The sequence below is a fragment of the Lactuca virosa genome, chromosome 5 (genome assembly GCF_052849685.1).
Source record: "Lactuca virosa cultivar CGN04683 chromosome 5, Lactuca_virosa_CGN04683_v6, whole genome shotgun sequence".
Lineage (NCBI taxonomy): Eukaryota > Viridiplantae > Streptophyta > Magnoliopsida > Asterales > Asteraceae > Lactuca > Lactuca virosa.
Genome location: NC_136430.1, coordinates 133,478,365 through 133,500,751, shown reverse-complemented (window position 1 = coordinate 133,500,751; position 22,387 = coordinate 133,478,365). Strand labels below are relative to the sequence as shown.

General features: G+C 37.4%; 1 long non-coding RNA gene across 1 annotated transcript; it reads left to right on the top strand.

Moving 5' to 3' along the window:
- The first annotated feature begins 601 nt into the window (after positions 1 to 601).
- On the top strand, positions 602 to 2,918 carry LOC145116796 (uncharacterized). The gene is made up of 3 exons (XR_013712313.1): positions 602 to 1,108; positions 2,121 to 2,208; positions 2,790 to 2,918. It is a non-coding gene; the product is annotated as an uncharacterized LOC145116796 (long non-coding RNA).
- Positions 2,919 to 22,387: the final 19,469 nt, after the last annotated feature.

Genomic DNA, 22,387 nt, shown 5'->3' with positions numbered 1-22,387 from the left:
GTGTGCCCAAGACGGTGATCATGTTACTAGAAGTGGTTTGGCATATAAGAAATAGTAAGAAGTGATTTCGAGGACGAAATCTAATTTAAGTGGGGGGAGAGTTGTAACACCCGTTTATTTATTAGTTAAATAAATAAATTAGTGAACGAATGGTAGCCTAAAATAAATAATTATATATGCAGGGTGTTGGGTTCGAGGAGTTAATTACCACATTTCTAGAAGTCGGGGGTTAATAGTGTGTGTTTGGGACTCAGTTTATAATTATTTATGAAGACAGGGGCTCCGTGGTAATTACTGGGATTTAATTTAAAAAGAAATGAGGTGGAAGGGTTGAATATGTCATAAATAAGATATTGGGGGCTAAAGGGGTAACATATGGAGCTGAATTGTCAAGATTTTAGAAGTTGGGGCTGTTTGGTAATTTATGGGACTTGATTTGAAAGGGATTTTCAGGACAAGGTTTAAAAGGTAAATATGGGATTTATTTTGAGATGATTTCTGGATGGAGGGGCTAGATGCGACATTATGGAAGTAAGTTTGGGGGATCGGGGTATATAACCCGTCACCCCTCCCGCCTCCACCCTAACCCTAATGACACGAGTAGCCGCCACCCTTATACCTCCCACCTTTCCAGCCGCTATCTCCGTGCTGTGCTCGACCCCCCGATGATTCCATCGCCGACGAAGATGTGGACAATGTAGCGGCTGTTGGGAGGAACCGCCAAGACCGATGATCGAGTGGGGTATTGTTGCTGCGAAGGCCGTGAGTGACCGGAAAAAACGATGGTAAGCACATCTGTCGCCTCTCCCTCTCCTCTCCTTCGCTGTTTCCGGTGATCCGGCGTCGTATATATCGATTGCTGCCGTCGACAGCCTTGTGGTCGTCGTTTTGGGTCCCCGCCGCCATCTGTCGCCACCTCTGTGCATTCCGGCGATGTTCTGCCACCTTGCAGGTGGCTGATTATGCATGTGTTCGCCTTTATGGGCTGATTTCGGGGCTAACAGTGGAATGTGTGTGTTGTTTTGGGCAGTGAAGCAAGGTTAACCACCGCCACCACCACGTGAGGTGGTGGCTGTCATCACAACCGCCGATGCTGCCGCCTCGAGATGTACGTGTAGGTGTTTTAGTGTGTGTATGAGCGTTTTTGATGAGTGTAATATTATATGTATTAGTTGGTTGGCGGGAAAACTAAGAACCGCCACCACCACCACCATGAGGTGGTGGCTGCTACCCTGCACCTCCGTGTGTATGTGTGTGTTAGTAGGTGTGTGTGTTTATTTGAGATTTAGCATTGTAAAGTGTAATTACAAATTGTAATAATGAAAAGAAATTGAAAACCACCACCTTAGGGTGGTGGCTGCCGCCTCCTGCCGCCACCGGCCGCCGTGTCGGGTGGCGGTGTGCTTAGTTGTGTTGGGATTGCTAGTTTGGGATGTTTGGTCAAGGGACTAAAACCCTAATGGGCCTTGAAACCCTAAAGGGCCCAATGAGGCTTAATGGACATAAAAGCCCAAACATGTGATCGATGGGCTTAAGGAAACCCTAATGGGTCTAATGGACCCTAATTGACCCAAAGAGACCTTAATAGGCCCAGTAAAGCCCTAATTGACCTAAAAGCCCAACAAATTGATAAATGGGCTAATATTTGGATTGAAAACCCTAATTAGGATTTGGAAAGCCCTAATGCCAATAAAACCCTAATTTAGGGAATTAACCGATACACGTGGGAATTATTTAATAACTTGAGATATTAAATAATAATCATTGGTAAAGATTAATCTAAGCGATAATGGACTTAATGGATTAAGTCCTTAGAGGATTAAGTCCTTAATGGGTTAAGTAAAGGAAACTTAACCCTAATCGTCATTTTATGTGAAACCCTAATTTCACTTGGGTTTATTGTTGGGCCTTAGTGTAAGACCATGTATAGACCTGGGCCCAATTTGGAAAATTGGGCCATTTGTTGAACTTTGAGCCATAGTTGGACTTTTGGGCCTTAGATTGGGCCTTGGGCTTGCATAAAGCCAACCATGGGGTAATGTAGTAATTATCCAAGTGAGTATCTATGATTATGTGTTGGGACCCAATTATTAATTGGGTGTTATTTTGGTGATTGACAGTTCGGGAATCTGTCATCCAGCAGCTGGGGTGAAGTCTGCGGGACTTCAGCAATGTGGGGTTATGTCTACGAGACTTCAACAGTATGAGGTGAGTTACCTTCCAGTAGCGGTGGGTCTACGGCCACAATGCCGGCCCACCAGTAGGAGTTGTATGTTAGATGATTGTCTTTGTAATATTCATCTAGGTTTGCTACTACCTGATATGTTTATGTGCTAGTATGATATGTTATATGTGATAGTGGTAGTAGGGGGAGAATAGTCCCCAAGTTCGGTCGTTAGGACCGAAGGGTAGGTTGGGCACCCCAAAATTTCCTGACAGTATGTTTATGCTATGTTATTATGTGGTAGTAGTAGGAGGTGAAATAGTCCTCGTATATCGGTCGTAAGGACCGACGGGTAAGTCAAGCACCCCAGAATGGCTTGACCTGGGGAGTCAGGCACCCCAGAATTGCCTGGCAGTATATGTGTGTTATATTATTGTGGTAGGGGGTGAAATAGTCCCCGGTAGTCGGGCAAAATAGACCGACGGGTAAGTCAAGCACCCCATAATGGCTTGACCTGGGTAGTCAGGCACCCCAAAATTTCCTGACAGTATGTTATTGTATGGTGTGTGGTATGATGGGGGAACTCACTAAGCTTCGTGCTTACGGTTTACAGTTTTGGTTTCAGGTACTCGTTTTCAAAGGAAAGGAGCCGGCTTGATCGTAGCGCATCACACTATGTTTTCCGCACATGAGATCTTTGGGATTGCACTCTGATATGGTTTTATGATAATATGTTTGATTATTGACACTTTGGTTTTGACATTAGATATTATTATGAATATTTTTATACTGATGGTTTTATGTAATAACTTATTTAAAAATGAAATTTTTTTGGCCTTGAAAATTGGGATGTTACATTAGCACCGAAAGAGATGAAGGAGCTTATGATGGAACTTTAGGAGTTCTTGGATAACGGTTTCATTAGACCTAGTTCATCATCGTGGGGAGCTCCGGTGTTATTTGTGAAAAAGAAAGATGGAAGCATGAGGATGTGCATAGACTATAGAGAGCTAAACAAGGCAACAGTAAAGAACAAGTATCCATTTCCAAAGATTGATGACCTATTCGATCACCTGCAAGGTTCGAGTTATTTCTCAAAGATCGATCTCAGGTTAGGATATCATTAGCTGAAGGTAAGAGAGAAAGATATTGAGAAGATTGCATTTGGAACAAGATACAGACACTATGAGTTCTTGGTTAGGTCATTTGGACTAACCAATGCTCCAACATCATTCATGGATTTAATGAACAATGTTTGTAAACCATTCCTTGATAAATCCATAATAGTGTTCATAAATGACGTTCTGATTTATTCAAAGAGCCAGCAGGAGCATGGCAAGCATCTACGAGAGGTGTTAGAAGTTCCGAAGAAGGAGAAGTTGTATGCAAAGTTCTCTAAATGTGATTTTTGGATTTGAGAAGTCCAATTCTTGGGTCATGTGGTTAACCAAGAAGGAATAATGGTTGACCCAGCAAAGATTGAAGCTGTGATGAAGTGTGAATGACCAAAAAGTCCCATGGAAATTCGAAGCTTTCTGGGATTAGCTGGATATTACTGAAGGTTTATCCAAGGGTTTTCGTCAATAGCTATGTTGGATTAGTGTCTAAGTCCATAACTATTTTGGTATGTACTTGACCCGATTATGAGCATGGTCCTTTTGGGTTGCCTTCACCATAGCAATATGTAGGATGAATTAAGGAGAGAAAGGTTTAATTTGGATTTATTAATATATTATAAGAATAATATATTAAAGGAGAAATCATAATGTTTAATTGATATTAGTCAAGAATTAATTAAGAATTAATTTTGTGGCTAAAAGAGATTAATTAAACTTAAGGGACTTATTGTGTAATTATAAGATAATTATATAATTGGGCTACGGATCACCTTGGAATAATAGGTTGGACGAATTCTATGGGGAAGCCCATTAGAAATCGTCCAAGGCATGTTCCAGAAGAGGTCCATGGGCTGCTTAGGGCTTAAGCAGTCAAATTAGGGTTTCATTGTTAGATAACCCTAATTGCCTACCTATTTAAAGAACCCTTGAGACCCAAAAACGTGGCTAAGTGTTCCTTTAGGGTTTCCAGCCGTTTTTGGTGCCTCCTTTCTCCTCCCTCCTCCCTCTTCATCCAAGTTGCTTAGTGGTGTTTGTGACTCCATCAGAGGTGCAACACTTGAGGCACTAAGCTTTCTGAAGCCAAGGATTGATTGTTATTGCTATATAACAATCAAAGGTAAGATCTAAACCCTAATTTCAGTTATAGTTTATTAGATCTAGGGTTTATGGCTTTGGATATTCAATTGCATGTTCATTAGACAAACTAGATCCAAAGCTATTAAGGTTTGCATGTACACCATAGGATTGATGTATTGCTCGAAACCCATCAGTGGTATCAGAGCCTAGGGCTGTTTGTTTGATGTATTTGATGCTTAAAACGAAATTTTTTGGTTTCTGGGGGCTGGACTCGCCGAGTCCATGGCTGAACTCGCCGAGTCCATAGTGAACTCGACGAGTCAATGCTAGACTCGACGAGTCAGAGTCGCAGATGGAGCATATTTCGGGATTTTGACCTATTTTGGCTGTGGATAATTACCTAAAACGTGGTTTATTAATAAAATCCGATTTTTATCAATATTTGGAGACTATCCTTGCCAAAATAGAAGATAATTGTCAAAATTTAGATAATCTTTTGTTTTATTAGATAAAAATTGATTATTTGTAATTTAGATTTGAATTATCTTGTGAAAAAGTTTCAATTTTCCCCTTTAGGTTTTATAGTTTAAATTTGAACTTAAAAGTTTTGTTTTTGAAATTTGAATATTTAAACCCTAATGTTTTGAAAGGTTTCAAAACTTGTCCTCAAGTTTTGGAATTTAAATTTTTGATTAAAAGTTAATTTTTGAAATATTTAAATTCTAAACCCTAATGTTTTGAAAAGTTTCAAAACTTGCCCTCAAATTTTGGAATTTAAAAGTTGATTAAAAGTTTGATTTTGAAATGTTAAATTCTAAAACCCTCGCATTTTGAAAAGTTCAAATTACACCCTTATGGTTTTGTTAATTAATTAAAGTGTATAATTAAAAGAGAGTTAATAAATCCATAAAGTTTTGGTTTACATTTAATTAAATTAAAAGTATAATTTATTAAATTAGACCACCTAGTATTTTAAAAGTGTAAAATACACCCTATACTATGTATATATGACATTAAAAGTCTAATATTATATATGTATAAGTAAACAGTCAGTCTTACCGTTAGTATGCCTCATTCACGAAGCTGGTCTATAAGGGGTGTTTAAGGAAATTGCCTATAAAATGGCGATTGAATGGGTATCCACTCTTACCCACCACACTCTTGACTAGTGGAGGGTCGTTAGCCGAACGTGTAGGATAGGAAGAAACCTTCCATTATAAGTATAATGAAGTACAAAGTAACTACATGCTTTTACAAATTCCAAAATCATAGTTACTTTAGGAAAAATGTGGAATTGTATGCTAATCCATGAAATTACACTTTGTACCCTTGTCGAAACGTTAGTGGAGCATGTGTGGTTAACCGACACACTAATTTGGGTTTGGCATTGGTGGCGAAGGGTGGCTCGATGTTTATCATAGATCAATGGAGCGTGTGTGGCTAACCGGCACATTGATTAGGTGATAGTAGCATTGGGTGCACCACGTGATTCGTATGGTTATTCACACCTTTTTTGCGATCCTCGGCATCCCAGTCGCAAACTTGAAGGGCATAATCGAGATTAAACACGCCATTGAAAAGTTCAATGAATCTCAAAAGATCTAGGAGTTTCAATTCATTTAAAACTTAAATTTCTTTTTCGTTTTTCATGATGGAAATTGGTAAATCGTCATTTACCTACCTTCAAATATTTCTGCAACTAGATTACGACATCCCTCTTCTAGGTTGTAGAGTATTGTGTTGAATCCTAGCCTTGATGTTTCGTTTGGGTGTTACATCAAGGATTCTAATCAACTTGACTTGAATTTCTCCCATTTTGTAGATGTCTGAATCTAACAATGGTCTTCCCAAATCCATTGGAACAAGCTTTCCAAATGAAGATGGCGTTCCAAGATATGATCAAGGAAATGAGAGTCATGCTTCACTTCCTCCACCTCCTCCAATTGTTCTCCCTGACCCACAAGTTCAAAGGCTTGAAAAGTTCAAGCTCACTCAATCCCTATTGGCATATAAGCACGAAGATGGGAAACCTGTGTGTGCACACGTCTTAGAGATGAAGTCACGCATTGATAGGTTAAGGATGTTGGGTGTCGATATCTCAGAGATGTTGGCTGTTGATTGGGTTCTTCAGTCACTTCCTGATTCGTATAGTGAGTTCGTAAGAGAGTACTATACGATGGTTCACGATGTGACCCTCATTGATTTGACCTATTTGCTGATAGCAGCTGAATCAGCAATGATCTGGCGTACTGATCAAGCAAATTTGTTTTGTGAATCAAACTCCCAAACTTCAATGGACATTGAAAATGGTGACATTGGAAATCCAGAAAAGGTAAATTCTGAGATAGTTCCTTGTGCTATTCCAAAAGAATCCATTTGTTTCTATTGCCAAGAGAAGGGGCATTGGAGACGAAGCTGCCCTATTTACCTGAGAGATCTAAGAGATGGGAGAGTCAAGACGTATGGCTCTACTTCAGGTAAAATCCACCATCTAACTCTTTTAAGGTCCTATTCTTGATTCTTAATACATGATGTGATAAGATTACATTTTGATGTTTTGCAGGATCGAAGAAAGGAAAGGAAACTTAAGGAAGAAGCGTGCTGAATCTGATCACGAAGAAATGGATTTCGATCGCATGAATTCAAAGATCGGATTTTTGAGCTGCTACTTTAGAGTTAGGGTAGATTGCTAAGAAATATGTAATAGCATAGTTTTCCAGTTGAATTGCATTGTAAGGACAAATTTTTTCCGCAATAAAATAAAATTTGCTTTTGTCTTATTTATTTATCCTTGCGATGGCATGTATGAAAAATTGATGTTTGAATGTTTCCATTATTAGCAATGATGGATTTGATTCTTAATTAGGTTATTTGTGGAAGTGTCGAGAGTTTACCAAATAGGGAGAGTTTCTCATCGCCCAAGTTTCAATTGGAAAGAAACTTGGAATCATGCAACATGTATTGTATGATGAATGAAAAACTTTCACATTTAGGAAATTTAGACTAATTCTTTGACAAAGTGTCAAGTGAAGGACTAGGAGATCGAGTACACTAGGTTGTACGTTGATCAAGTCCACCACAAAGTGATAAAGATATTCGTCATGATTTACTAAAGTTTAGTAAATATGGTTATACTTATAAGATTGAGTATAATTCTGAGTTGATTGAAAGAATTTCAATCAATAGCAGAACGAATAAGAAGAATCTAGTAGGCAGAAAGATAAAAGTTTCTCTATTCTAAGAAGAAGGGAGAGTAACTTTTATTGTGTTTTATGATAGGTCTTAATGATTAAGAACCATGTCTCAATTGATCCTCTAAGTGAGTCTTAGTGCAATTGCATGTCTAAGAAGAGGAATCGAGAATTGTGAAAATGGTTAAATCAAGAAGTCAATCATACTTCGTTCCAAAATCAAGTCTTAGAGTCATACTCTAAGATTGTGACTTGAGTGACAAGTCTTAAGAAGGTTTATGACACTCATCAAATGTGGAATTTGGAAAAGTTTTCATATTCTTGCACATTTGAAATTGGTAAGTTGTGATGTCTTGGATAAGTCAAAGACCAACTAAGACCAATTGTGTGAAGTGTTAAGCTTGATAAGAAGCTACACTAACTCTTAAATATTTGTTTGTCAAGAAATGTTTCTTGACAAGAGAACCTTATATGTCAAGGAGTCAGTGGGAGTCTTAATGGTCTTGAAAAGTTCAAGAATAAATCAAGAATAAACCTAATTGATCATCACTAGCGCACGACTTGAAGTTTGTAACCTATCGTGGATGACATAATTTTGTTTTCTGTGCCATTCCAGTTAAGTTAATTATGTATCTGAGTTCTATGAGTTCTCATTTGTATGCATAAAGGCAAGCACCTTGACCAATGGAAGGTACATTGATATGTAAGGGTGAGTTGCTAAACTACTTGGAAGACATGGTGGACACTCGTGTTACCATGAGGCAAGAAATCAAGATTGAGAAAGTTCAGTCCATATGTTTTTGGATTTGTCGCAAACCTTCGTTTTGGCAAATTCACATGGATAGGAACACATACACCATAAAATCTAAGTGACATAAGGTTTCCCTCCTTCATGAAAATGATTGTGAGGAAATGCTTTCACTGAGAGAGATTTTAAGAAAATAGCAATTGTGAAAATTGTATTCTCAAATTCGATTATGATTACGACATCCCTCTTCATAGTTCGAATTGTGAGATTTGGCAATTAGTCTGAACATTTAGGACTTAGTAACATAAGTTCTGAATTTGTCTAGACACAGATATGAGCTTTCTAAGGCAAAGGTGTATGAGTTTAAGAAGCTTAGATAAAGGCTTATCAAAGCATCAAGTATTAGAAATATGAACTTAAGGAATTCAATAAGCATTGTTCTCTGGAAGTTCAGTTGTTTTCTAAATACATGTCAAAGCTAGTGGGAGCATAAGTGTTATGCCAATAAGGAAATAATCATCATGATTAGTGGGAGCATGATTATTATGGTAAGTATTGCAAGTTAGCGATATTAATTATAGAAAACAAGAGTTATACTTTGCAAAGTCGCAAGGGTTGAAAAATTGTTTTGCTATAATTAAGGGAGAGAATATTATACTTAGTTTCAAAATCTAAAGCTTAGATTGAGAAATTTTAAAAAATTTAGTCAAAGGATACATAGTGTGTTCTCAAATTTCGATTATGATTACGGCATCCCTCTTCATAGTTCGAATTGTGAGAACGTGACACATAAAATATTATGGCAGAAGATTGATAAAGTATCATATCTTTATGTAAGACATTATGCATCGTGTCCCATACGCTTAGGGTATAGGATCGATTGCAAATGCTATAATATTTGACCATTCTAAAATTTTCCAAATGCCTAGGGCATTAAGAGGAAAAAAGGACTAGAACTGGATTTGACTAAAATAATTAAACAACTATCAAAGGACGATCTAAGGTTCGCCAAGGATTTGTTGCTTGTGAGTAGTTGGAAGTATAGTATTGGATGGACCATATCGACATTATTATGAATAGATAAGATTCTATTAAGAATGAGTTGTCATATGTCAAATATGGAAATGTTTCCATATTGGGAGTTGGAAATTGAGAATTTATGTCTAGATTAGAAAACTTTATGCAAAAGGATGTTCAAAGGAATGTACTTTGAGTGAGAGACATCACATCTATAGAATTGTTTGTAACAATTTCTGATAGAGACCTTGTAATTTCATTAGCCAAGTTCTGGTGACTTTTGTGCTATGACTTTGCGAAAGGATCGTTGCATAAAATGTTAGAATCTAACGTATTTTAGTACTGGCAAGAACCTTGTGTTCTTTCACTAACGATGAGGATTAGGAATTGTGAAATGAGGATCATTGGAAAAGTTTTCAATTGATCTATTTCACAAAGCATGGACCATAGGAAACAAAGTGTGCATGCTTGGAGCATGGGACAATTATTGTTGTAATTCAAGTAATAAGTTGATTTTCTGAAACAGTAAGCAATGAATAATGAGTAATCAATATGGTATTTAAATAAAAGTGTTTTATTTACGCTCAAAAGTTTTGGGGCCATATAAGATTAAGTATTATCGTTGTGTTTCATTTTGCATGTTTTGACTTCCAGAATAACTGGGTTATTCGAACCTCCACAGTCGGTCATACGCTGGAAGTAGGTATGAAGGAAGACTGTCATGAATCTGTCTGTAGATTGTCTAAGTGTTTAGACATAGCACAAGTTTGCTGTAGTGTTCATGAGTGCTTTAATAAGATTAGAGTATTGGATCAAACCCACGCTCACTTGAATCACTTCATGGTTTTTATCATGAGTAATTGTGAGACGATAACATTGTATATTCTTGAAACCGAGACGTGTGAGTTGTTATTTGTTGGTCGGTTGCGCATTGATAATAAGAAAATGCACCAGTAACTTGGTGTTATAAAACTTATTGTTATGTGTGTTTCGATCAGTAAATGCAAGCGAGCATTTGAGTCGAAGTTCATCCATTCCTTTTACCCAAAGTGGGATAAAAGCGATATCTGTGGGCCTCTCGATGATTTAGTGATGACACCTAAGCGATTGGCCAAGCCGGGACTAAGTTGATGTGTTCAATTGTAGTCTGTTGTCAGTCGTCATAAATCGGAAGTCGGGAAACAGTATATAGAGAATGATCAAATTCATGTCGTGTGTCTATACGATATCTTGAGAATGGAGGAATATATGATCCCTTATCTAAAGGACACACGTATCTGATAAGATCAGAGTTGACCGCGGCTTTTGAAAGCTACGATTGCTGATTAGGTTCTGAACTTATGCAAAATAGTTATTAGACTTATCCAAGTGGGAGACTGTTGGATTAGTGTCTAAGTCCATAACTATTTTGGTATGTACTTGACCCGATTATGAGCATGGTCCTTTTGGGTTGCCTTCACCATAGCAATATGTAGGATGAATTAAGGAGAGAAAGGTTTAATTATGATTTATTAATATATTATAAGAATAATATATTAAAGGAGAAATCATAATGTTTAATTGATATTAGTCAAGAATTAATTAAGAATTAATTTTGGGGCTAAAAGAGATTAATTAAACTTAAGGGACTTATTGTGTAATTATAAGATAATTATATAATTGGGCTATGGATCACCTTGGAATAATAGGTTGGACGAATTCTATGGGGAAGCCCATTAGAAATCATCCAAGGCATGTTCCAGAAGGGGTCCATGGGCTGCTTAGGGCTTAAGCAGTCAAATTAGGGTTTCCTTGTTAGATAACCCTAATTGCCTACCTATTTAAAGAACCCTTGAGACCCAAAAACGTGGCTAAGTGTTCCTTTAGGGTTTCCAACCGTTTTTGGTGCCTCCTCTCTCCTCCCTCTTCATCCAAGTTGCTTAGTGGTGTTTGTGACTCCATCAGAGGTGCAACACTTGAGGCACTAAGCTTTCTGAAGCCAAGGATTGATTGTTATTGCTATATAACAATCAAAGGTAAGATCTAAACCCTAATTTCAGTTATAGTTTATTAGATCTAGGGTTTATGGCTTTGGATATTCAATTGCATGTTCATTAGACAAACTAGATCCAAAGCTATTAAGGTTTGCATGTACACCATAGGATTGATGTATTGCTCGAAACCCATCAAGCTGCTCCATTGACAGCTTTGACCCATAAAGGAGCTACATATACATGGAGTGAGAAGAATCATTCGAGAAGATAAAGAAGAAGTTGTGTGAAGCACCAATTCTTTCTTTACCTGATGGAGTTAAAGACTTCGCAATCTATAGCGATGCATCTGGAGTTGGGTTAGGTTGTGTTCTGATCCAGAGAGATAAGGTGATAGCATATGCATCTCGACAATTGAAAGAGCACGAAAAGAACTACCCCACTCATGATTTGGAGTTGGCAGCGGTAGTATTTACATGAAAGATATGGAGGCATTATCTTTACGGCACAAAGTGCAAACTTTTCACTGTTCATAAGAGTCTCCAGTATCTCTTTAATCAGAAGGAATTGAATATGAGACGATGACGCTGGCTAGAGTTACTCAAAAATTACGACTGTGAGATACTTTACCACCCTGGTAAAGCAAATGTTGTAGCTGATGCTCTAAGTCGAAAGGTAAACCTTGAAATAAAAAGGCCAAGAGCGTTAAGAATATAAGTTTTCTCAACAATCGTGGAAAGCATTAAGAAAGCTCAGGAAGAAGCTTTAGAGAAAAATGACAGAAAAGAAGAACGTTTAGACAAAACGTTGGTGTTTGGTTCAAAGAGTCAAGGATTTAAGGTATTCCAAGATAGGATTTGGGTGCCTAAGATAGGAGGAGTAAGGGATCTTCTGATGGAAGAAGCTCACAAGACGATGTACTCGATTCATCCCGGCAGCACTAAGATGTATAGGGATCTGAAACCCTACTACTGGTGGCCGACGATGAAGCTCGATGTTGCAAAGTATGTGGAAAAGTGTGTAACATGTGCGAGAGTTAAAGCACAACATCGGAAACCGTATGGGAGTATAGAACCTTTACCTATACCCATGAGAAAATGGGAAGACATCACCATGGATTTTATGACTAAACTTCCCAGGATGAAGAACGGTCACGACATGATTTGGGTAGTCGTGGATCGTTTCACAAATAGTGCACACTTCATAGCAGCTAATGAGAGACGGTCTATGGATAAGCTTGCAAATGCTTACGTGAAGGAGGTAGTAAGACTTCACGGTATACCCTTAACGATTGTATCAGATCGTGATAGTCATTTCACATCAAGGTATTGGAGGAGTCTACAAGAGGAAATGGGTACGAAGTTGTGTTTAATTACAGCCTACCATCAGCAGACTGAAGGTCAGAGCGAAAGAACGATTCAAACACTAGAAGATATGCTAAGAGCATGTAACCTAGAATTCCAAGGTAACTGGGATGAACACTTACCCTTGGTATAGTTTTCCTACAACAATAGTTACCAATCGAGTATTAAGATGGCACCTTGTCATGCCTTGTATGGACAGAAGTGTGGTATGCCATCTTGTTGGCTTGAGGCTGGAGAAAAGCAGTTTTATGGGCCCTGAGATAGTCCATCAGACTGCTGAAAAGTTAAAAGTGATTAGAGAAAGGATGTTAGCAGCTCAAGATCGTTAAAAGAGCTATGCTGACAAAAAGAGACGACCGATGACATTCGAAGTTGGAGATTCGGTTTTGCTCAAAGTCTCACCGTGAAAGGGACTTATAAGATTTGGGAAGAGAGGAAAGTTGAGTCCAAGGTTTATTGGACCATTCAAAGTGTTGGGTTTTGAGCATTCTAACACTCCTATGGTGTACATGCAACCCTAAATACCTTGGATCTATGTTTTCTCTATTATACATGTAAATATTAATTTTCCAAGGTATTATCCTAACTAGCATAATATGAACAACATGTAATATAAAATCTAGTAGAATTACATACCTCTTCCTTGTAGCTTGATTCCATGAAGGTTAAGAGCCTAGTGCCCCAAGTGTGACACCTAAAATGGTTCACACAACATCATCAACATTTGGAATAACCATGAGAAGAGATACTTGACTCTTAGAAATCGGCTTGCCCTCTTGTGTATGCACTAGTGCCAATTTCACCAACCAATGGGGTCTTTATATAGTGGGCACATTAGGGTTACACCATGTAATCCATGAATTTACCCATTCCTTATGCTCCATGGGTTTTAACCTCCATGGAGTATCCATGGGTCACCACATGGGTTAAACCCAACATAAGGAATCATGGATCATAAGCCCACATATATAAGAATGAATGATTTACACAATCAATCCCCATATATTTAATTAGTCTCTTTTGATCACTAAATTAATTCCAAATTAATTCTTGATCAATACTAATTAAATAATATGATTTCATATTAATATATTAGAACTTATAATATATTAATATGTCACAAATATCCTCTTCTCACAAAAGGTCTATCCAAATTGTTCCGATACCATGCAACCCAAATGGACCATGCCGGGTCGGGTCAAGTATATACCAATTATAGTTATGGACTTAGACACTAATCCAACAGTCTCCCACTTGGATAAGTCTAATAACTATTATTGCAAGTACAACTCCAACCTGACCAGCAATCGTAGCTCTTAAAAGCTGCTGCCGAACTATGAACAAATCAATGACGCGTCCATTAGATAAGTGATCATACATTTCTCCATTCTAGATATCATATGGACTGAGACATGGATTATAATCATTCTCTCTGTCCATTTGTTGTTTCCCGATTTCTGATTTATCACAACCGACTAATTGAACAAATCAAATCAGTCTAGGCTTGGCCAAGCACTTAGGGTGTCATCACTAAATCATCGAGGGGCCAACAAATTTCGCTTTTATCCCTTTAAGGGTAAAAGGAATGGATAAACTTTGACTCATATGCTTGTACTAACTACTTGTTGAATCATACACAAAGGCACGTTTTATAATATCGAGTTACCAATGCGTTTTCGTGCAATCAATGTATAACCAACTCATAGTCAACAACTCATATCTCTAGGTTTGAAGAATATAAGATATTATCGTCTCATGATTCACTGGTGATAAAGTCCATGAAGTGATTCAAATGAGCGTGGGTTTAATCCAATACTCAGAACTTATGAGCACTCATGAATGTTGCAGCAACTCTTGCTATGTCCACTACCTCGGACATCTACAAACCAGCTTCATGACAGTTTTGATTCATATCTACTTCCAACATATGACCGACTGTGGATGGTTTGAATAACTTAGTCATTTGGGAAGAATGACCTAGTTATTCTGGAAGTCAAAACATGCAAAGTGAAACACAAGAATAATACTAATCCTATATGGCCCCAACACTTTGAGTGTAAATAAAACACTTTTTATCTAAGCACCAGATTGATTACTCATTATTCTTTGTATAATGTTTCGATTTATCAAATTGGTACTTGAATAAAACAATAGTCATGCCATGCTCCAAGCATGCACACTTTGTTTGTCCAAACAATAGCTATGCCATATTCCAAGTATGGACACTATGTTTGTCTATGGTCCTTACTTTGTGAAATAGATCAATTGAACATGATTCCAATGATTCTCATTTCACAATCCCAATCCTTATTGTAAATGTAAGAATACCAAACTCTTGCCATTTACTGTTAGATTCTAAGCTTATATGCAATGATCCCCTTGTAATGACTATGCCCAAGTCACAAAGACTTGGAAACAAACATTACAAAGTATTCCAATGGAGATAATTTCCATGGAAACGAAGTCTCACATTCAAAGTACATTCCTTTGAAGATCCTTCTTTGCATTAAGTTTTCTAACCTTACACAGATTCAAAGAATAACTTCCACCTATGGAAATATTTCCATATGCCCATTTTGACTATCACTTGTGAACAAGAGTTGCCACTTTTCAGAGTATGTCAATATGGTCCTATCTCTATACTTCCAACTGTTAATGAGCAACCAATATTTGGTAAACCTCAGATTGTCCTCGACAATTGCTTAATCATTTTAGTCATATCCAATACTAGACCTTTTCTCCTTTTAATGCCCCAGGCATTTGAAAAATTTAGAATGGATGAATATTATAGCACATGTAATCGATCCTATACCCGAAGCATATGGGACACGACTTACATAAAGGCATGATACTTTACCAGTCTTTTGCTAAAATATTTTTTATTTTCCATGTTCTCACAATTCGAAATCTGAAGAGGGATGCCGTAATCATAATCGAATTGGAGAACACAACATATACATAATTTCATTATGTTGAACCATTCCAACATAGCATTCATGTATATCCACGACTAAAGTTGATTAAAATCTCAATCTAAGATTTTAGAATTGGAAAGAAGTATAAAATCCTCTCTCTTAATTATAGCAAAACAATTTTTCAAAGGGAATTAAAACTTTTGTTTTCTATAATTAACATTGCTAACTTGCAACACTTAACATAATAATCATGCTCCCATTAACATGATGATTATTAATTTAACTAGCATAACACTTTATGCTCCCACTAGCTTTGACATGTACCCAGAAATCAACTGGACTTCTAGAAATCAATACTTTATTGAACTTCTTACCAAAGTTCTGATTTCTGATACTATATTGCTTTGATAAGACTTTATCAAAATCATACACCTTTCCTTAGATAGCTCACATGTGTGTCTAAACAATTATGAAGAGGGATGCCGTAATCATAATGTTTAGACCTTTTTCCATTCTCAAAAGTCCATTTTAGTGTGCCGGTTAACCACACGCGCTCCACTAATGACTTTGAGAATGCAAATATCACATTTGCTATGTACTTAAAATCTACTTAGTGAAAGAGTTTCCTCACCCTCATTTTCATGAATCGAAGAGAAACCTTATGACACTTAGATTTTTTATGATTAGGTGTATGTGTTCCTATCCACGTAAATTTGTCATAACCAAATTCACAAGACAAGGTTAGTGACAAATCCAAACTCATATGGACTAAACTTGCTTAATCTTAATTTCTTGCCACTTGGTAGCACAATGCCCACCATTGCTTCCGGGTTGTTATGCAAACAATTTAGAACTCATAGAACTCACAAGCATAGTCAACTTTACGAAATGGCACAAAAACAAGAACACTGTCCTCTTGACATATAAGATTCTCTTGTCAAGAACCATTCCTTGACAAAACAAATATTCAAGAGTTAGTGCGGGCTCTTGTCAAGTTAAACACTTCATACAATTGGTCTTAGTTGGTCTTTGTTTCATCCAAAACATCACAACTAACCAACTTCAAATGTAAAAGAATAGGAAACAAAAAAGTTGGTCTTAGTTGGTCTTTGTTTTGACAAGTGTTATAAACTTTCTAAAGATTATGTCACTCAAGTTACAATCTTAGAGTATGACTCTAAGACTTGATTTTTGGAACGCAGTATGATTTATCTTTTGATTTAACCATTTCAACAATTCATGATTCCTCTCCTTACCCAAACAAATGCACTAAGGTGTCTTTAGAGGTTCAATTGTGATATGGTTTTATAATCACTAAGATAATCATAAAACAAGATACTCAAGTACTCTCCCATCTCTTCAGATTGGAGAAAATTTTATCTTTCTGCCTAATTTGATTCTTCTTATCCGTCCTGCCATACATTGAAACTTTTCCAATGTTTTAGAATTACACTTAAACTTGTAAGTATAACCATATTTACTAAACGTTAGTAAATCATGACGAATAATCTTATCGACCTTTGTGGTGGACGTGACCAGCGCACAACCTACTGTACCCAATCCTTCAGTCCTTCACTTGACTCACACATACATGTGAACAAGGAATTAGTCTTAATTTCCCAAAAATGAAAATTCTCACTCATCATACAATACAACTTGCATGATTCCAAGTTTCTATCTAACTAAAACTTGGGTGATGTGAATCTTTCCTTATTTGGTAAATTATGACACTACCACAAATGAAAGAATCAAATCCATTTTCCAATATTGCTTATCAATGGAAACATATAAACAACAATTTTTTTCACAAATGCCATTGTAAGGATACTTAAAATAAATAAAATCAAAACCTTTTTCTTTTATTTTAAAACTTGCGGAAAAATCTTATCCTTACAATGAAAATACATATGAAAAACATGTTGTTGTCTATTCCTAAGCAATATATCATAACTCTTAAGTAGCAGCTCAAAATTTTGATCACCGAACCTTGCGATTGAAATCCATCTTCTCGATCAGACTCAACATACTCTTTCTTTAGGTTTCCTTTGATTCTTCAAAACATCAAAATGTAATTACATTACATCATGTATTAAGAATCTCTAAAAGAGACTTCATAGAGTTAGATAATGGACTTTAACCTGAAGCAAAGTCAAACCTTTTTGACTTTTACCATCCTTATGAACTTTAAGGTAAATTCGGCAGCTTCGCAACCAATGCCCCTTCTTTTGGCAAAAGAAACATATGGACTCTTTGGAAATGGTACACTTGATTGTCTCAGACTTAGCCTTTCTCTTTACCGTCAGTCAAATGACTTGACCATGGCCAATCCCTTTCCATTGGGAAGAGAAAGCTTTTCTGGACTTCCAATGTCACCATTGTCAATGTCCAAATAGGTTTGGGAAGTAGATATTCCAGTCTAATTTGCTTTACCAGTGCTCCAAATCATTACTGATTTTGCAGCAACAAGCAAATAGGTAAGATCGATAAGGGTCATGTCGTGATCTGTCATCAGGGAGTGATTGAAGAACCAAGTCAATAGCCAGTAACCTTGAGACTTCGACACCCGACTCTCCCGGCTTACCAATAGGGATTGAGTGACTTAGAACTTTCAAGTCTTCAACTTGTGGCTTAGGGAGAATAATTGGAGGAGGTGGAGGAAGTGAAATATGATTCCAGTCCTATTAATGCACAACAAAGGGATTAATCTTTCACCTTGATTGCCATGTGGGATATCATCTTCATTAGGAAAGCTTGTTCCTAAAGATTTGGGAAGACCATAGCTGTCTAAACTAGACATTTATAATGGGAGAAATTCAAGTTAGTTGATTTAAAGTCCTTATGTGACAACCTGAAACTTTTTCCGTTTATGTTATACGATTTACGTTAATAAAATTTGAATTTTATTAATTTTTCGTCAAACTTCTTGACTTATAAAATCATCTAGTATTATATAATTAAATTTATATATGCGAGTCGGAACCAAATCATGCAAAAACCTGAATCTCTCGAAAAATCAACAATTTCCGGCCTTAGTGAGTTTACGGCCGTAAACCCGTGTACGGCCGTACACTCGTTTACGGCCAGCGTCGGGTGGACCCCCACCACCGACCATGAAGACCCCTATAAATAGGAGTCCCTACCCTTCATTTAGACTTTGATGGCCAAAAACTCTCTCCTTCTCTCTCTAAACTCTTGACCGTAAACACCTAAAACACCCTTATTCTTCCGGAAATCATCGAGAATCACCATTGGGAGTCATTTCGGAGCATCTAGAGCACGTTTCACGTCGAAATCAGCATCTGTGTTCTTGATTTTACGACCGTACACACTTCATATCTTCAAATCTTCAAAGGCCGTAAACCTGTTTACGGCCGTACACTCATCGAATCTTCAAAGGCCGTAAACCCTTCAAGAGACAGTTCACGGCCGTAAACCCTGTTCACGGCCGTAAATCCCATTCATGGCCGTACACACTTTTAAGTGGTGCATTTGACTGAAAACCCACTTTCCTCGATTCGATCAAGTCCCGGTAGCATTTCTTAAACGAAAGCAAGTGTTTTCCTAACACCTTATCTAACGAAATCGCTAATTTAGATACATTTATGTATTTAATTGTTATTAGGATTCCGTTAAGTGCCACACTACAACTCGAGGGTCTTCATTTCAGTTCATTGATTCGACGGTTGTACACAACTAACTGTGAGTTCATACCCCTACGCTTTTATGATTTTTAAACGTTTTCCGGGGGGGGGGGGGGGGGGGGGAATACAAGCCAAACACAAATGATTTTGTGAACTAATACAAAAGGATTTTTAACAAGTATAAAACTTATGCAATTGATGCAGACAAACGATTTTCATGTTTATAAAATATTTAGATATTTTATCCCTTTTTGTACTATGTTGAGCATAAGAGACGTTTTCAACTTACAACCATAGTTGCATAGTTTTCAGATCAATATTCACACCAACTACACAATATACATGCAAACATAATAGGTATAGTTTGGGGTTTTCAATACACAGCTTTTACGAATTTAGAGTTGTACACTACTAATCATAAAAACTATGACAGATTTAGTTTATGATATACATTACTACAAGAGTACACACTTAATAATTATTTAAGTATAACTATTACCTTATACAGTATTCCACGGATTCAAATACAAGAGAACAATACAGAATTACATGTAAACTAGATTATACAGAATTGTGAGACTCTACTTCAAAACTGTACCCTTGGGTGTACTGAATTAAATCCTATCATAGTATAACCAGAGTCTCCTGGAAGGAGAGCGTGAGATTTGTGAATATATCTATTCGGGATTGACAATCCCACACCTGAACTGCTAGCTACAGTTAGGCAGGCATGCCTGGGGTGACAAATGTCATTTAATCGACACTTGAAGAACGTCGTAAAGGTCACTAGGTCATATCAAGCATGGTTATACGAATCACAATAAGTATAAACTAACCTTGGTTTACGAGATTTCATTCTTCATTAGTTTTATTTTAATTAATAGAACTATTATACATTACATTGGGGGATTCCAGAGATACAATACACAGTTTTATTTAAATAATAAGACTACTATACACACTGGTGGTAGCCAGGGTTTTCAAACAGAACATACTATACATACTGGTGGTAGCCAGGGTTTTCAAACAGAACATACTATACATACTGGTGGTAGCCAGGGTTTTCAAACAGAACATTCTACATAGAGGTTTTTCATACAAAATTCATCATACTATACATAATCATAGTAACCAAGCATATAAACTAATATGTTTTATACTACAAAGGATATCGTGACAAACATTCAAAGAAGGAACTGGTATTACCTTACTTTCACTAAAGGAAATATTTGATTTTCTTGGAAACATACGAACATTTTACAAGATTCATCAACAAGTTTTCACTACAAAACATCGCTTATGAACTCACCAGCTTTATGCTGATACTCTTTCAAAACTGCTTGTATTCTCAGGAAATCAGTAGACAGGTACCTCCTGGAGTTTTGAGAAGACGAAGCGCATAGAGTCACGTCTTTTTCTTTTGTTTATACTTTTGATGTATGAAAACAAGAGTCAAACAGATGTAAACCTTTTTCATATATGTATTCAATGTTTGGTTGTGTTTACTATGATCGCTATGATACAATTGTTGTGATACTACACATAACGTCCTCCACCGCCGAACGTTTCCGCCGTTCCGATTTGGGGGTGTGACAGATTGGTATCAGAGCTCTTGTTTATAGTGAACTAAGTATACCGAACCTTACATGGTATACAACTATAAACACTAAGGGGCTGAAGCGCTCTGAACTAAAAGTATACTTTTAAAATATAATTATTTTATAAGAAGTATACAAGTATACATACGTACCAGAAACAGTAACATAAGTAGAACAAAACAAAAGTATTTGGATGTTGGACACTGCGGTGAAACATGGGTAGTTATGTAATCATGTCTAGGGTCAATATAGCCTGATCAACTATATTTATTCGAGACATGACCAACATGTGCTTGGGAGTGACTGTGGTTTTGCAGCAAGCCCAAAACTTACCAAGTATATATATATATATATATATATATATATATATATATATATATATATATATATATATTAGGTATCGATAGAACAAAACATCCAACTTAAAATACTATAGGAGTATTTTAGCTAGAGCCGAATACAGTATAGAGATTCATTCCAAGTGTTGCTACATATTTCTTCTTAGCGATAGTTTACTTACATTAGTAACCCTTCTCTATTTATCGCTTTGTAGAACACTTTATCTATCAGGCTGAGATATATTTCTGTGTTATATCTCTTGATTCTAAAATTCTAGAGGACTTATCATCCTCTTTTTTCTTCATTATTTTTAGAACAAGATGCCTCCCAGAAAGAGACCCAACAGGAAGAACAACAATCCCCCAACTGATCCAACGCCACCACCTCCACAGTTCGATCCTGCCATGTTCCAGGCAGCAGTTACAGCCACCGTGACTGCATCAATGGCGCAAATCAATCAGGGCAACTCTGGTGGATCAGGAGGTGGACCAGATCCCCAAAATCTTGTTGGAGGCTAGGGACACCAGAAGGAGTGTTCCTATAAGGACTTCATGAACACAAAAGCCAAACCCTTCAATGGCAATGGTGGATTCATTGCCTTAACTCGATGGTTCGAGATGATCGAATCCATCTTCGAGATTTGCGCCTGTTCCGAGGCAAACAAAGTGAAGTTCGCCACTTGCACCTTCACCGACAGAGCATTGACCTGGTGGAATGGTCGCGTCAAATCCTTAACCTTGCCGGTAGCAAATGCCATGGGTTGGGATAACTTAAAGGAGCTTATTCTTGCTGAATACTGCCCAAGGGGCGAGATGCAGAAGTTGGAGCATGAGCTCTGGAACCTGAAGATGAAGGGTTCCGACATTGCTGCCTACACAACTAGATTCTGCGATCTGGCTCTTCTCTGTCTGGGAATGGTCACCCCTGAAAGCAAGAAGATTGAAAGGTATATTTGGGGATTGACACCCCCAACACAAGGAAATGTTTTGGCTGCTAAGCCCACTACTTTTGACAGCGCCAAGTGCCTGGCGCAGACCCTGATAGATCACGGGGTCGATCTTGATGAGGTGACAGCCACTCCCGAACCACAAAAGGAGAGTGGTGGGAGGAAGAAGAAATTCTGGAACAAACGAAAGGGCCAGTCTTTGCAGGATTCCTCCAAGAAACAGCAAACAGTGGCAGTTCACGCTGCTACTACTCCTGCTGCTGTTCCGACCACCCAAGCACCTACCAGTGGATATGCTG